This window comes from Dermacentor albipictus, chromosome 5 (assembly GCF_038994185.2).
Source record: "Dermacentor albipictus isolate Rhodes 1998 colony chromosome 5, USDA_Dalb.pri_finalv2, whole genome shotgun sequence".
Classification (NCBI taxonomy): Eukaryota; Metazoa; Arthropoda; class Arachnida; order Ixodida; family Ixodidae; genus Dermacentor; species Dermacentor albipictus.
Genome location: NC_091825.1, coordinates 16,717,032 through 16,730,700, shown reverse-complemented (window position 1 = coordinate 16,730,700; position 13,669 = coordinate 16,717,032). Strand labels below are relative to the sequence as shown.

At 43.7% G+C, this 13,669-nt stretch overlaps 1 protein-coding gene across 3 annotated transcripts in view; it reads left to right on the top strand.

The window, feature by feature from the left end:
* LOC135906569 (luciferin 4-monooxygenase-like) overlaps nucleotides 1-13,669 on the top strand; it is a 262,082-nt gene that overhangs the window by 178,165 nt on the left and 70,248 nt on the right. The gene's annotated exons all lie outside the window — the stretch shown is intronic.

Here is a 13,669-nt window from a genome sequence, read left to right as displayed (position 1 = left end):
CGAAATGTGAAGGTTGTGGGTTTGGTTCCCACCTGCGGCAATCGTTTTTTCATCCACTTTAAATTCAAATGATGTATCGTTTCTTTACTTCATTTATTAAGCACAAGTAATTTCCCCTATGTTGTCCTTGGTGTCAGTGTTTGTTGGCTTCTCATGATATGACCAAACATATGGGTATCACAATCGCACCCAAGCACAGGACATCGTTCTTTTTTTTTTGCCTATCGAACAAATTATTGGTTGTTCGGTGCTGGTCGCATCGTCGTTAAGGACAGCAAGCGCGTCGGCGAGCGCAGCCACAGAGGCTACTAAATCGAACAATGATCGGATGGTGGTATCCGACTACTTTCGACTGAACTCATTGTACCACAGTGAAACACTCCGCGCCACCGGAATTTAGACAAACCTACACTAGCAAATCTGCAAAGCATGTCAGATAGGCATATAGTAACACACGAACTGTTATGAGCCTGCCTTTCTGAACAATACGAGAGTTCAATTAGATTGGCATTGATAACGGTGGAACAGTTACTTTTGCGAGCGAGCACCGAAAAAAAAAATGCTATCGGTAATAATAAAGTGAAAGCAAATTTTGCTTTCTTTCCTCGGCGCCCCAGAATAAAATCAATTTGAAATGTCTTTTTATAGTGAAATAATGTTTTCTGTTATACTTGTTTATTAGGTTAATTAAGTTTATTAAGGTATTAAGTTATACTAGTTTATTAAGGTTAAACTGCTAGCTGGAGTCGGTGAAAGGAATTGCTGGAAAAGTGCTGAGGCTCAGAATGGCGTGTATGAACCGCATAATTTTTGTGAGGGCTGCGCTGGAGCGGCAACGTTTGGGCGATGTCGGGTAGATAATAAATTGCCTGCCAAATTTTCCTCATGTTCTCATCGTCATCATCATCATCATCTTCATATGAATACCAATATTGATATTTTCATACGCGTCATCATCATCGTCATCCTCAGCATGGCTCCCAGAATTTCAAAATGTTTATAGTTTCCATGGCCGAGAGGCCAGTTAAGGCGACCGCGTCTTTGAGGTAGACAAAGCAGTTTTGTCCCTTCAGGATACCAAAGTTATGTTTGTCATTTTGTTAAAAGTTGTAGTTGTCGGTGCAATCAGAAGCCGATAGGAACTGATCGTACAAAACAATCTACAATAACAGAATCCGTATAATTTCGCCTTCTCGTTTATCTGCCCAGATTTGACAATTGGCCATTTAAAATCAAAATGGAGGAAATCTTAGCCCGCCGGAGTTTACTCAAGGAGTCACTGATACACGGCAGCTTGTACACGTCTTGTTTTTCTTACTTTGCTCTAACATAAGATGTGAAATTTCCGAAAAGTTCTAAGGCAACAAAAAAAAAAGCAACTCAAGAAGCAACCTTTTGCTAGCAATTTCAGTAACAATGCGAGGACATCCTTAACTATTTAAGCACAGCAAAATAAAAAGAAAAGTTTCAGACAACGGTCTATGTGTGGAGACGCTCCTACTACACTCTTAGCACGGTAACGTTTAAGTTTACCTTTATTTCCAAGTACCCTATAACATAGAGGTCACGAGGTTGCTAAACCAACTTGATATTTGTGTTTTTGTCAATTTCAGTCGTGGCTAGAAGTTACATGTGTCGAAGTATGCTATTTTAGAGGTTGCTTCAACCCCAAATGTCTCGTAACCTTTAGATTGTAAGGTATATAAAGAAAGTTGTAATTCGTGGTTCCGGGGACCTATTGTATGGATTGGAAGTTTGCTGATTATTGTGTCGCATTGGCGATTCTGATATGATATTTTCAGCCAGGACTAACGTGTAAAATATGGTGTGCGGCCGCGGGACGGACGCAGGTTGGGCTAAATTAAGATGTTATTTTGCCGGTCGGTATGCTTGATTTCGCAATATAAAGAAAAGCTTAAATCTTACACGAGAGCATGCTCAAGTCATCCAGCAGCAATTCAGTGACCAATTTTATATACTGCATACGTGCCATTATAATGTAAAAGCAAGCCACAGAAACATCAAACATACATCGGAGAATATTGTGGCGAACGATGCTGTGGCATAAATTGTAACTACGGTTCAGTGTGAAGGAAAGCCTACCGCTACCACTGCAGGCATATTGTGCTGTGGTATGAAACCTGCCTGCACAAAACGTAAACGCAGATGCACTATGGTGATTTAATATACATTTGTACCGAATAATTTCTCTTTAATTTGAACATCAACGCTTCCTTTAGTCGCATTTGTAATCTTCTCCTGAAACACGACACCCTTTGACAGCAGGACGCACAGTGAAGGGTGCACGCGGGTGCACGCTGGAATACTGTAAGAGCTCGACGACCGACAGAATGAAAGCGCCGAGCAGGCCCAGTAACTATTATGTAGGGGAGCAAAATGTTTTGTGCACTGCAACAGAATGCAATATGCCGATGTGTTCTTTTTCTTTATAACGCATAATAGGAGGTGGTTCCTAAACTGCAGCAAATGTCGGCTTCCTTATAGAGAACGCCAGACACGCACCGCTTTTGCTCGCTTGCTAACACGCGATAATGATGCCGCTACATTCCCGTGACAGCAGGCGACAGCCGCTCCAGGAAGGTCTCGTAGCGAGATGAACGTGCACTCATTGTATGAGGCCACAATGGCGGCCGGCCAAATGAGCAAAGAGAATATATACAAATACATACGAACAGCAACATATTTAAACTATAGAATATTCGAATCTTGATAAACTGTTACGTGGCACTTTGGCGGAACTATAGCTTCATAATTGTTTTTATTTGCGCTCTGTAGATGAACGCCATATTTAAACGCGCTTCAGCTTCAGCTAAACGCGAGCGCAGTCACATCTCCTCTGTGTTGTGTAGCTCTCAAGAAGCATGCCGGGAGGAGCATCGCTGATGCCGTCGTTTTGAAACGGTCGTGCCGCGCTTTGTTTCATCGCTTTAACCACGTTTAAACGCTCCCCGATTTCGTGGTGTGCGCTTATCAAGCGTGTTGTGTGTCTGAGTCGCTCGTGACACGTGGGACAGTTACCAAAAAGACTCGTAAAGGTGCGCGAGCCGCTGTAAAGAAGCAGTGCCGCCGTGGAGCAGCGACATGTTGGCGCGCTGCAAGCAGCCGCATTGCCGATGGAATATGGTAAAGGTTCTTCGCTTACGCGAGAGTGGTGAGCATCGCTTATGTTGTGACTGCTGTAACGAATACTGAAGACTGCAATAAATGTGACCCAGGTAAGCAATGCTTCTTGTTCAATTATTTATTTGCTGGTGTGTGTGTGTACGTCGTATACTTCACCGTCAATTCATGCTCATGCTTACGCTACTGAGGTTTATTGAAGCGCACGGCTAGTTCACTTCATAAACACGTTTTTGTTTTTAAATCTCTATGAGTCACCGTGTTGGTTATTCTTAAAGCTCGAGTACATGTTGCACTTTTTTGCATAAGCACAGCATTATACCTCATGCATGGAACTGGTGTTTTGTGCTGCTATGGTCATATGGTTACAAATGAATTCTAGACTATCCTTAATTAACGAATAATAATTGCAGTAGTTCATTTCGCAATCACTTGATCTAGCGTTTTTACTGTTAAACTGTCACATTCTTCTGGTGTTGTTTTTTGTACTGAATGGGAGTACGAACTGACTTGGAAATCAATTTTCATGATTAGTTTGAATTGATTAATATTTTTTTTAAATATGCAGCTGTGAATATTTATTGTTACCGAAATGTCTTTGATAAAACATACTTAACTATTGCGTGTTTAATTACATGTTCTGTGGTAATATTTTGTCTGTGGTTAATTTATGCCTCTTTCATTACATGTTGATAGCTGTTTGCAGTGCGACTTATACAAAAAAAGAAACATAAGAATTTAAGATTACTATTCTGTTCTTGTAGGCTCCACTGCAGATCGGAGAATTAACAAATGACATACTGGCCGCAAACAGACATGATGGTGCTCTCAACAGGGCAGAGATCGCCTTCCTAATGATAGTACAAAACTTATATGTATTTCTATTTAAACATATTGTACACGAACCTTGAACATTTATATCAATTTGCATCATCCCTGGTGCTGCTGTAGTAATAAATGTGTTCTGCCACGCAGCGCTGTGCTCGAAAGCTTTTTTCATTAATGCTTCGTGGCCGCGAAGGAAAAAAGAGGGTAACCTTGAGCTCCGAAACTGTCAGCGTACAAACGAACATAGCATCTATAGATGCCATAGGTGTCCTGTTAGTGGCACATGGCCTTCTGTGATCCTGATACATTATCGCAGTAAAACAAAACAAGAAGCTTCTATCATGCTTAGACGACAGCTTGTTTGACGAGATCAGCGTGCTTTAAAGTAGACTTTGAGAATGAATACTTGTGGTGCCAGCAATAGAAATGTACATAACAACGTGATCAAACTCAGTAGCCTTGATTTTCTATTTGCAATATGAGCATTTACTTTAAATACCTACATATGTTAACTAGGGCCCTATAACGTAAAACTATTCCAATATTTTTCTATTCCAATTTCCTGACGTCAAATTTGCGTAACCACCGACGCAAGCACCGGGCGGTCACCCGCAAGGTTGTCTGAACGGACCAATCAAACGCTCTCCTCGTTCATAGGAGGTCACTTTTGTTTGATTGAACAACGAATAACATTGCCTACACTGAGCGGCTTGTCGTATCTAATTGGCTGACAAGAGGCGAGGAGAACACTCAAGTGGAGAGGGATTCACTGAGGCACAGCCAGTGCACTGAAAATTGATAATCGGATGAAGAGGGTGGTTGGTGCCGGCGCCTGCGATTGGTCGACTTTCCCTTACTTAGCTTGTGGTGGCTGGTCGAAAATCATGGCGGCATGCAACGGAAGCTTAAGAATGACGCTAAAACTGACGCTCACCAAAGAAGAGTTGGCAGAATGAGGTGGTAATCGTGCCGAAGGGGCTCGAAAACGTTACACGGCCACGCAAGAAGTTTTATTATGCGCAAATACACCCATGCTCTCCGGCAGGTGCGAGTAGCCAGCGTCTCAGCGATCGGCGGCAGCCATCTTTTATTCCTTTTGGAACGGGGCAGCCTGCGGCTATTCCGAAGAAAATACAGTTTTGTTCGGCATATTAATGCATCTTTATCGCGTTCACGTCACTTTGATGCGGCGAGTTTGTGCGGTTTTGTGACGTCGCGTGAAAGACAGGCGAAGTGGGTGCAGCCCGAAAACTTTTCACCAATAGCCGAGGGCTAATGACAAAAAGGGGTCGAATCAGAAATAACTGTTTTGCTTTTTTCTGTCAGATCATGCACAATCAGTGTGTACACACCATATCATATGGGGAGGTGTTGCGGTTTTCGTGACGTCGCGTGACAGACAGGTGAAGTGGGGATGGTTGAAAAAAGTTTTCGACCAATCGCGGAGGATTGATAGCAGAATTGGAATAGAAAAGTTTGGAATAGTTTTACGTTATAGCGCCCCTAGAGAGCTATACTTTATTTAAGGTGATACTTGATATTTGTGGTGGCGTGAGTGTTGTATCACGCAAGTGCCACAATTGAAGTGTGATGATGTTACTATTTTACATTGCTACACATTAGACAGCATGTTTGAAATATTCGGCTGGTATATTCGCTAAGATTTTAGTATTAGCTTGCATGTATGCAAGCATTGTTTGTACTACTTGAATGAACATGTACAGACGTGTAATTTCAATATCCATTCCTAATTTCATTCTTGTTCAATTACAGCATGAAAGGCTTCTGTTTTCTCTCCCTCCCGCTTTCCTTATAATATTGACTTGGAAGCGCTGCACATGGCTCTATTGTAGTGTTTCTTTTTCAGATGTTACCCATAATCAAACATTTATAATCTTGCATTTTTGCCTTTGCTATATTGCCTTTGTGGGGTCTTTTGGAACCATATTCCTAATGTACACCAGGGTGTGCAACAATTCTTGTGTGGTCTAGCTTCAAAGGTGGTGTAATAACAATTGTCCCATTCCTGTTGTTGGGCCTGTAATATCATGGTGCAGTTCAAATTTTCCTGGTTTTCTTGTTTGCTTACCGCAGTGCGAACTTATACAGACAGTTAACAGCATTTCACTGATGTCATGTATAGCTCTAGTGTATTATGATGCAAATGTTACTACTTTTGAGAGATGCTTATTGCTCATATGCACAGATAAAATGCTTCCTCCAGTGCTTACATGGATATGTATAGAGCTTTAATTTCAAAATTTGTTTTTTTATCTTATCTTTCTTGAGACGTAGGCTGAAAGACTAGTCTTTGGTCTTGATGCCAATTTACATTTATATTGGCAATGAAGCATGCATGACCTTATGGCCCCGTCTTCTTTTTTAGGTGTTGCCATAGCCGAAACTCTATAATTTTTGCATTTGCTACATTGCATTGGGAGCGTCTTTATTGTCTAGCTCTAAAGCTGCGCAGGATGTGTAAAGCTTTTTTTTTTCGGTAGTGTCCAAGGTGGACCTGAACACAAGTGTCCAATTCATGTTTTAGTGCCTCAAATCTCATATACTTAACCTTTGCCTTGTTTTCTTGCTTCCTGACTTCAGTAAAAACTTTTACATAGACAGTTAACTCGGATTTAATGATGACATTCATGGATCAAACACCGTGATATGATACAAGTGATTTCCTGTGATGTTAGGCAAGTGCTACTATTCTTTTGAAGTTTCAAATCTGGCCATGTGCCAGCAAGGCCTGCTGTATTTGTGGTGTATCCTATGTGGCATTTTCAAATAAAAATTTTGCATTCTAATCAACCCTAAATTATAGTTGTGGAACTGTCAGTTTATACTGGAAATATTTATACAAGCTAATTGTGCCTTCTACTCAGGCGTTCATATTGTGTTTTGAACTGTATTGTTGGGAACATCACCGTTACATATTTGCTGAAACGTTTGGCAACAGACTATCTGGCGGAGAGTTTCATTTCCTCAGAAACCCGAAAAAGATAATAGCAGTAGTCCTTTACTGGTTGATATACAACGATTTGTGTGATTTAAATGGAAGTAACCTTTTGTTACCCCATTCGGCTGAGCGGTTTTTTTGCAGAGAACTTTATATGGACCCCGCTCTTTATATGGTCCGCCGAGCCGGGTGCGGCTTAGCTACGGGAACGCGCCACTTCTTGGGTTTTTTTACCAGAAAGGCCAAATCCGCGCATGGTACACCCAGCCAGTTGTCGCCAAACAACATGGGTGCGTCATTTCCTTATTTCACGCTTCTCTTTGCTTGTGCCTCTTTCTTGTGCGCTTCTTTCCGTGGCAGGATTAAGCAGACTACAACCGTGCGATGAGAAATGTGAGCCCTCGCGGAGGACGCCACTCGGCCAGTGCTTCATGGACACTGTCTCTTCACGCGCTTGCGCTTCGAAATAGTTCACCTGTCCAACCCGTATGGTTTTCACAGCAAAGGGTGCCCCTGTGTCTCTCAGCCTAAGCAAAAAAAAAAACAGAGTTTTGCTGGCAACTTAGAATTTACACAAGCCGTAGCATCTATTCGACCGCAAGGATATGTAGTGCAAAAAATGCTCTCTACCCCTCAAAAAGCACAACAAAGGTGAGCGCGGGAGAACAGATCTTTACTTACGAATGACATAGTAAGTGACAGACGCACACCCATTTGGGATACAATTGTGTAGCTGTTAAGCGATTCATAAAGGAATTTTTTTTACTTTGCCTGTGAACAACGTCAAGCGTTCAGACCCTTGACCCGTATTTTGCTGTTTTTCTCATCTTGCGTATGCGTTTACGTTTACTGTGTGGATTGTTCCAAAGGTATCATTCAGCATGCAAAAATGTTTAAAAATCAGTCAGCTGAAATTATTTTCTTTTTTTCATTTTCGCATGCTAAATGATACCTTAGGGGCAATCGACCGAGAACACACAAATGCATGTACATTGAGAAAAAAAACAGCAACAGCGCGAGCCACTGGTCGGAACATTTGACGTTGGCAAAGCGAAAATTGGCCTCATTTATTGGTTAGCAGCTGCACTATTGTAACCAAAGAATATGAGTCTGCCACTTACATACTATTCGAAATTTCAAAGAAATTTCTGTGGCTCCCGCGCTCACCTTTGTTGCGCCTTTTTGGGAAGTAGGTGGCATTATTTTGTGTTCATATCCTGGAGGTCGAACAGGAGATGTTGCGGTACGTGTAAGGTCTAAGTTGCCTGCAGAACCCAATGTTTCTTTCTTTTTTTTTCTTAGGCTGAGAGGGACAGCGACACACTTTGCCCTGGAAAGCGCACGAGGGGGACAGGTGAACTATTTCCAAGCGCAAGCGCGTGTAAAGGCAGCCTCCGCAAAGGACTGGCCGCGGGGCGTCCTCCGCGAGAGCGCACATTTCTCCGCGCATGGTTGTACGCTGCCTAATACCGCCGCAGAAAGAAGCGCGTAAGAAAGAAAAGGCGCAAGCAGAAAGAAGCCCGAAAGAAGGAAGGGCGGCGTCGCCGTTGCTAGGCGACACCGGCTATACGGAGCATGCGCAGCGCGGGGGCCATCTGGGACATCCAGCAAGCCGCTTTGTGTAAACATTTTAATGGTTCAACCGGTATACTGTAGCAAGTAACCTCTATATTTAGGCAAAAGCGCTCAATACTGTATGCCTATACTAGAGGTTAAAGTGTTGTAACCTCTAGTTTAGATGCACGCCTACTTACCTTTTAATAGAAGTTACATTTGTAAATGTTAATGCTTAACTTATAGATTACAGGTGCACAAATCTGTGAGAATATACCCCTTTAATAAGCGTTACCGTGCTAAGAGTGTACGTATGGCTGAATGTCGGTAACGTTTAACTGAACCAGTTTTTTATTCGCTCGAAGATGCTTCGTTGCTTTTAGAATCCTCGCCTACAAAACGAGAAAACCCCTCATTTGCTCTATAAGGAAGGTGAGGCCTTGGGCTTCTGTCACTTTGTGTTTTTGATGCAGTACTGTCGGAGGTAATGTTTATTACGTGGCCAAATTCATTTGCCAATTTTTTCCGGTCGTAAGATCGGTAAATTGTCTGGGGGCCTATAGGCGCAGAGAGTCGCGCTAACACGAGCGCTGGTGATTGTGTGTTTATGGCTCATTAAACTGGTTCCATTTGAGCTCTCCAGAGCACTCTCAGAGGGCGATGTGTACTCGAAATAGAGCGCTTGGAAAACAATCGCCCGGTCGATTGTCAGCGCTCCACCTCAGAACTGTCGGTGAGGCTCCCACTTTCCACCGAGGAGCACCTGGGAGCATGACCAAGATTCTACAGACACCCGACAACGTGGCTAGGGTGGCTTCAATGGCAAGGTGGGAAAAGCGCGGCACGTTGCTCGACAGACAGGGTCCCTCCGGGCGCCGCTGCTGTTAGGGCCGTGCCGCCATCGCAGATTCCCCGTAAGATAACGCGGCGGAGCCACGTGAATGCTACTGCGTTGTTTTAACAGAGGCGCTGTTTAAGCTTTTAGTTCCGCCGTGGATCGCTACCAGAAAACTATGCCAACGCCTCGTGTTGCCTAGCAACGACCGGCAAGAGCACAGAACCACGTAACCTCCTCGCACCCCATGGCAAAGGGCGGAGTGGTGACGTCACAAGCGAGTAAAAGATCGCAACAGTCGGCGCGGTGACACCTCTCGCCTCCGCTACTCCGTGCGTACCTGTTGCTGCCATGGGAAGACCGAAGAAAGTCCAGAAGCCAGAGGAAGAAGCGGCTTACCAGGAAGAGCGCCGTACTGCCAAGCGAGAAGCGATGCGTCGGCGCTGAGCTCATGCGGGACACCATGCCAAGCTGCGGCTGAGAAGAGGCGACGCCGAGTCGAGGATCGCGAGCTTCAATCCAGGGAACGCGAGAGTCGGCGCCTGAACGCTCGACGTCGCCGGAAAAGCAATCCTGGTCTGCGACTGCTTGAAAGCTTCCAGCGTCAAGGCCGCCGAGACAATGTAACAAAACATTGCGTAACCTTGAAATACCTATAGAAAGCACTTAGGCAAGGCACGTCAAAGCTAGGCGATCAAAAGCTCCACTGTTGACTCCAGCTTTGCACCACTAATGCAAGCTGCGCATAATTTTTTTTCTTTACCGTTTGCGTGGTTATTCTTTTACGCAGCTCATGCATTTTTGAGCTGTGGTGAAGATGCCCTATGATACAAAAGAAGAAATTGAGAGCTGGTGCTTCGTTCCTGTCTAGAAATGGTACAGGTCGGCCACCGAACTAGTATAATTATTCTGAATACGGGTGTGCAGAGACGTGTTTCAAAAGTTAGCTTGTGCAAAACCTAGAGTTGACAGACAACCTCAGACAAATCAGCCAAGTCAATTCGTAGCGAGCTGTATGTGGCATGGAAGCAGATTCTGTGCTTCAATTCTGAACGATGTAAGACAGCTTGCCTCATCACCAAAGGCAATGTGCTCCCAAATCTGCCCGTGGATGCCTCTCTGCTGTGAGGTCTTGGTTGACTCCTTTATGCATCGCATAACATGTAAGACTTGATTCAGATGCTTGAGCAAAAGCTAACGCATTTTTTTTACCACAGCTTGCCTCCACGCAGGGTCTGTCGCAGGCATGTGGCGAAAGATTGGGAATGCATCATATGCATAGGTTGGCTGCATTGAGCATGCCGTTACACTAACGTGATTGGTTGTGCGATTATGTTCCCTAACAGGGGTTCATTTCTTTTTGAAGATAGTCAACTAAAAGGAGGACGAAGGAAACCGAAGCAGGTTTAGCCCTTTCTTTGGTAGTTTGCTTCTTACTCCAAAGGTCATATAAACTTGTTTCGTGTATGAAGAGTCAGCATGATTTCAATAATTAATTTTTTCTTTGTGCGCACAGAATGTATTCACCATTTTTAGATCAGCAGCCGATGCTTCTTACAGGGTCTGAATAAAGGCTTTGGCAAAGTAGCAGGCAAGTTTCCTACAATAGGTACAATCACGAAAAAATTGTTTGAATTAGTTGCAGTGATAGATAATAATAAGGGAAAAACAGCAAGACACTTGACTACACTGGAATTAAAATTAATACGAAGATGCTATTGGGGAAATTTTCGAATAGAGCGTCGGGAATAAAATGTTTTGCTTAAGAAAAAGTTTGGTTAGTAAATTTCTCTATATCTGTAACTGCAATGCATGAAGCTAATATATAATTTTATTTGCATATTTGATAAGGTTTTATTTTTGAGCGGAATGTGCTGCCGCTTACACACCAAAAAGACAAACGATATATTCGACTCTTGGCTAAGCGTGTTACATAGCAATCGAGGCGGAATGTAATCAAAGTTTCGCGTTCTGACCTAACAGCGCTTGAAAGGCGGATCTGAAGAACAGGATCTAAGGTGATCTGAATGAACATGCAGCTCTCTGACACTCTCTCCTCTAAATCGTGTGCACTTCTGCGGCGTCGAACCGCGTCGTCAAATCCAGCTTCTCGTCGGTGCGCACCACCTCTCACTCCCGTCTCGACAAGTACACTTTCGCGGACATCGGAGCACAAGCTCCCCGATTAGAGTACGTCATATGTTAGTGCACGTGCTCAAGACAAAAAAGAGACGCTTAAATATGCTCAAAAATGGTGCGCGCAAGGTACCGCGATTCCTGGGGCGGGGGCAGCGCCACGCAGTAGGCCGCCTGCTCCAGTCAGATGGATGGATGGTGTGAGCGCCCCCTTCAGAAAGCGGTGGTGGGTTGTGCCACCAAGCTCTTCCTGTTACACTGCCTAATGTCCTAACTAGGTTAAAAAAGAAGAAAAACAAACAAAACGCCATGAATTCCCATAACCAAAGTTTCTGACCCCCTATGGTGAAATTTGATTTTGTACAAAGTACCAGTCCGTCCGAACATTAGAACGTTATCTAGTGAGGCGAGTGTAGCAGTTTTATTGGAGGAATTAGTAAATGGGATATAGTAGGGCTCAGTGAGGTTAGGAGGACAAAAAAAGCATATACAGTGCTAAAAATCGGACATGTCCTGTGCTACCGGGGCTTAGCGGAGAGACGAGAACTAGGAGTCCGATTCCTGATTAATGAGGATATAGCTGGTAATATACAGGAATTCTATAGCATTAACGAGTGGGTGGCAGGTCTTCTTGTGAAACTTAACAAGAGGTACAAATTGAAGGCCGTACAGGTCTACGCCCCTACATCCACTCATGATGACCAGGAAGTCGAAAGGTTCTATGAAGACATGGAATCGGCGATGGGTAAAGCCAAAATAAGATACACTGTACTGATGCGCGACTTCAATGCCAGGGTAGGCAAGAAGCAGGCTGGAGACAAGTCAGTGGGGGAATATGGCATAGGCTCTAGGAATAGCAGGGGAGAGTTATTAGCAGAGTTTGCAGAACAGAATATTATGCGGATAAAGAATACCTTCTTCCGCAAGCGGGATAGCCAAAAGTGGACGTGGAGGATTCCGAATGGTCAGACTAGAAATGAAATAGATTTCATACTCTGCGCTAACCCTAGCTTCATACAAGATGTGGACGTGCTCCGCAAGGTGCGCTGCGGGGACCATAGGATGGTAAGAACTCGAATTAGCCTAGACATGAGGAGGGAACGGAAGAAACTGGTACATAAGAAGCCGATCAATGAGCTAGCGCTAAGAGGGAAAATAGAGGAATTCCAGATCAAGCTACAGAACAGGTATTCCGCTTTAACTCAGGAAGAGGACCTTAGTGTTGAAGCAATGAACGACAACCTTGTGGGCATCATTAAGGAGTGTGCAATGGAAGTCGGTGGTAACTCCGTTAGACAGGATACCAGTAAACTATCGCAGGAGACGAAATATCTGACCAAAAAACGCCAATGTATGAAAGCCTCTAACCCTACAGCTAGAAAACAACTGGCAGAACTTTCGAAGTTAATCAACAAGTTTGAGACAGCTGACATAAAGGACTATAATATGGATAGGATTGAACATGCTCTCAGAAACGGAGGAAGCCTAAAAGCACTGGAGAAGAAACTAGGAATAGGGAAGAACATGATGTGTGCGTTAAGAGACAAAGCCGGCACTATCATTACTAATATGGATGACATAGTTCAATTGGCTGAGGAGTTCTATAGAGATTTCTACAGTACCAGTAGCACCCACGACGATAATGTGAGTGAGAATAGTCTAGAGGAATTTGAAATCCCAAAAGTAATGCCGGAAGAAGTAAAGAAGGTTTTGGGAGCTATACAAAGGGGTAAGGCAGCTGGGGAGGATCAGGTAACCGCAGATTTGTTGAAGGATGGTGGCCACATTGTTCTAGAAAAACTGGCCACCCTGTATACACAATGCCTCATGACCTCGAGCGTACCGGAATCTTGGAATAACGCTAACATATTCGTAATTCATAGGAAAAGGCACGCCAAAGACTTTAAAAATTTATCGACCGATCAGCTTACTGTCCATTGCCTACAAAGTATTTGCTAAGGTAATCGCAAATAGAATCAGGAACACCTTAGACCTCTGTCAACCAAAGGACCAGGCATGATTCGGTAAAGGCTACTCAACAATAGACCATATTCACTCTATCAATCAGGTGATAGAGAAATGTGCGGAATATAAGCAACCCTTATACAAAGCTTTCATTGATTACGAAAAAGCGTTTGATTCTGTCGAAGCCTCACCAGTCATGGAGGCACTACGGATAATGTGTAGATGAGCCATATGTAAAAATACTGAAAGAT